The sequence below is a fragment of the Microtus ochrogaster genome, chromosome 5, assembly GCF_000317375.1.
Source record: "Microtus ochrogaster isolate Prairie Vole_2 chromosome 5, MicOch1.0, whole genome shotgun sequence".
NCBI lineage: Eukaryota > Metazoa > Chordata > Mammalia > Rodentia > Cricetidae > Microtus > Microtus ochrogaster.
Window position 1 is genome coordinate 81899544 of NC_022012.1, and position 3680 is coordinate 81903223.

General features: G+C 51.5%; 1 protein-coding gene across 2 annotated transcripts in view; it reads left to right on the forward strand.

The window, feature by feature from the left end:
• Pfkfb4 (6-phosphofructo-2-kinase/fructose-2,6-biphosphatase 4) overlaps positions 1-3680 on the forward strand; it is a 31667-nt gene that overhangs the window by 2943 nt on the left and 25044 nt on the right. The gene's annotated exons all lie outside the window — the stretch shown is intronic.

Below are 3680 nucleotides of genomic sequence, written 5' to 3' on the forward strand. Positions count from 1 at the left end.
CTGGTCTCGAACTCACAGAGATCCGCCTGCCTCTGCCTTCCGAGTGCTGGGATTAAAGGCGTGCGCCACCACCACCCGGCTTTTTTTTACATTTTTTATATTTGTTTCTTTTATGTGTATGAGAGTTTTGTTTTCATGTGTGTCTGTGCTCTGTGTGTGTTCCTGATGTCCTTAGAGGTGAGGAGAGGGCATCAGATCCTCTAGAACTGGAGTTAGGGACCCTTGTAATCTTGTAATCCTCTGGATGTGGGCTGGAACTCAAACCCCAGTCTTTTGCAAGAACAAGTGGGTTTTTTTGTTGTTTGTTTTTGTTTGTTTGTTTTGTTTTGAGACAGAGTTTCTCTGTGTAGTCCTGGCTGCCCTGGAATTCCCTATGTAGACCAGGCTGGCCTCAGACTTACAAAGATCCTCCTGCCTCTGCCTCCCGGATGCTGGGATTAAAGGCATGTGCTACTATGTCCAACTTCTGATGACTTTTTTCAGCCAAAATGTGAAAAGATGCCATGATTCCCCTGCGGGACAGGACTTGTGTGTGTGCACAAGGCAGCAGGGGAGACAACTCTGTCCTTGAGTGGGACTGCCACGCCATGTGTTTAATTTTTTTGTTTGTTTTTGAGACGGGGTTTCTCTGTATCTTTAGATCCTGTTCTGTAACTCGCTCTGTACATCAGTCTGGTCTCAAACTCACAGAGATCCACCTGCCTCCACCACCAGCATGTTATTTAATTTTTAAGAAGTCTTCCTTCCTCAGTCTGGCCAAGATGGTGGGGGCAGGTCCAGTCATTTCGGGAGTCTTCCCAGGGTCCACTCCAGGAACTTTGGCTGTGCCTTTGGTGGAAGTGTCTGGAAGTAGGTAGGCTGGCAGCCACTCCCATTGCTACCAGTCTCAGGCCTTGGAGCTCCTAGAGCTCTGGCCTTCCATGGATCTATGGGAAGGGAACCAGAAAGGGCTGAGTCGGCATGTCTTCAGACTTCTTTCTCTCTGTGTGGATGGTATTACAGACAATGTGTTCTGCTGTCCTGGCTGCTAGATGTTGGGGTCCTTGTGGGCTCAGGGCTGGTCTTCTGACTGCTTACCCGCACTGTGGACCGTGGCTCTCAAGGTCTGTAGTGTACCCTTCTTTGTTGTGCCTTTGTTTGTAGTTTTTCCTCTCCTGGGATTATCACCACATTATGCTGTTGTAAGCAGAGCTGCCATGAATGTTCTTGAACTTTGGTTTGCTTTGGGTTATTCCTTGGGAGCTTATCTTGAGGAGCAGAGGTGATCACTAATTTATTGCCTTGTTTTGTGCCCAGCTCCAGTCTGCTCCGCTGACTGCCCACCTTGCACGTGGATGGCAGTAGGGAAGAGGAGTGGAGTTACCAAAGACTGTGGGAGGAGGCTGTGGCCATGAGAGGGGCCCAGGTCTGCTCCGGGAAAATAGATGTTGTGCTGGCTAGTTTTATGTCACTTTGACACAAGCTAGAGTCATCTAGAAGAGGGAACTTCAACTGAGAAAATGTCCCCAGAAGGTCTGCCTTCTTAATTAGTGACTTGGTGGGGGGGGCAGTCCTTTGTGGCTGGTGCTACCCCTGGGCTGGTGGTCCTGCCTTCTATAAGAAAGCAGGCTGAACAAGCTATGATCTCTAAGACAGTAAGCAGTGCTCTTCCATGGCCTCGGTTCCAACTCTTGCCTCCAGATTCCTGCCCTGTTTGAGTTCCTGTCCTGCCTTGCTTTAATGATGAACTGTGATGGGGAAGCCAAATAACCCTTTCCTCCCCGAGTTGCTCTGGTCATGGTGTTTATAACAGCAATGGTCACCCTGACTAAAACAGATGTGAAGAATGGGTACAGTACCTCCATCTTGAAGTCATGAACACTGAGGGAGCAATGGTGTGGGTGCGTGCATGCGTGTGTGTGTGTGTGTGTGTGTAGGGACCCATCAGGAGGAGCATGGGGAAGCGGATAGATTCCCATGGTAAATGGCTGATGTACTCTCTTTAACTTGCTTCAGAGCTCCTGGTCAGCGTGGGCAGGAGTTGTGCAAATAGTCTTGAGCAGTCTGCTGGCCCTGAGGAGGCAGGAACTTGCTTAACTCAGCTTCCTCTCACCTTAGCCAATACTGAGGTTATTCTGCAAGTGTCCTCACTCTTCCTTCAGCTCACGTCCCCTCTGGCCTCCCCTGAAGTTCCCAGTTTGGGTCATGCACAAGAATGATGCTGCCTACATCCTGGGTCCTAAGTGCAGTTGGTGCTGAGTACACCTGTGTCCGTAGTCCAGGATGCTGCCAGGCGAGGCAAAGGGCACAGTTTCCCAGAGCTTTTCTGTGGGGAAAGTGCAAGATCATGCTGGTGAGGTCACTAAGACTCCGAGTTACCAGAAGGTGTCACAATCAAAATAGGAACTGAGGCTCTCCTGACTGCTGACAGGCAGAGCTGTCCCCAGGTCCAAAGAGAGACAGCTGAGGGAGGTTCCTGATGGTCTGGCGAAAGAGGGCAACTTAGTGTGCAGACAGAGGAGGGCCAGCTCCCCACATCTGCTCAGCAGTCTGCCCCCTATGCTTTTACTGGCTCTGTCGTATGGGTGATGCAGAGAAGGCTCCTGGGATTCCTGGGACCACATCTGGCCACTCTGGAAGCTGAGCTGAGTCACAGGCAGGCCTGCTGCTTGGTGTCAGTCCTAGGCCGCTGACGCTCAGGGAAGCTGTGGGCAGGTCTTTCCCTACCTCCAACCTTGGCAGATTCTCTGGTTGACACCCTGGCTTGGTAGCATGTGAGGTTGTGAAGAGGATTGTCATTGCTGGGCCTCTGGTCTGGTCCTTTGTGGCCCTACCCTGCTGTCCTCCTAGCTGCCTCCCTGCTCGCATTACTGAGCATCAGTGCAGTGCCAGGGCAGGAACAAGAGTGGCACGGGCACTCCAGGGTTACTGGGTCAAAATTCCTTCCCTGGGGGGACATAAACAAGGTCTACCCCTCCTCCCAAGGTCCCAATGACAAACTAGCGCATAATTCTACAGAAGTTCCCTTTGAAGAGCCAATGAGTTATTGGACTTCCTTACAGAGTATAAGTGAGGGGTTACGTACATGAGTGTAGGCGCATCCAGCAGGGTAGAAAGCAGTGGATTCTCAGGGGAGGGTCTCTAGACCCTACGCACCCCACCATGAGGGGACGTAAGCAGCCAGCAAACCTAGCCAGGATAACGCTTTCGCAAAGGGGCGCAGCTGATGGCTGCTCGGCTTGGAGGATAGTCACACGTAAGACTCTAAATAATCAGAATTGGTCCAGAGCTAGCAGTCACTTGTGAGGTGGCCAAGTGGGGATGAAATGCCCCAGGGGCACATGGAGGTGCCCTTGGGGAAGGAGGTCCCTGCAGAAGGGAAAACTTTAAGGTGGAGCTTTGAAGAGAAAGAGAACTTCAAGGGGGACCACAGTGCAGCTGTCACAACATATGGAGCTAGGGAGATTAGGGAGTGGAGTTTTGGGTGAGGGAGGCAGGCATTGGCTTTGCTGTCCTCTGGGTAGTGGGCAGCTCCCTAGAGTGTTTAGCTGCTGGCCTGGCTGGTTGTGCCTTACATACACCTGTGTGCCTGAGGTAGCTGGTAGCCTTGCTTCCTAGGTGAAAAAGCGAGAGGTGAATGGATGCTCTGCTCACTCACTTTCGCTTTCTCTCTCTCTCTCTCTCTCTCTCTCTCTCTCTCT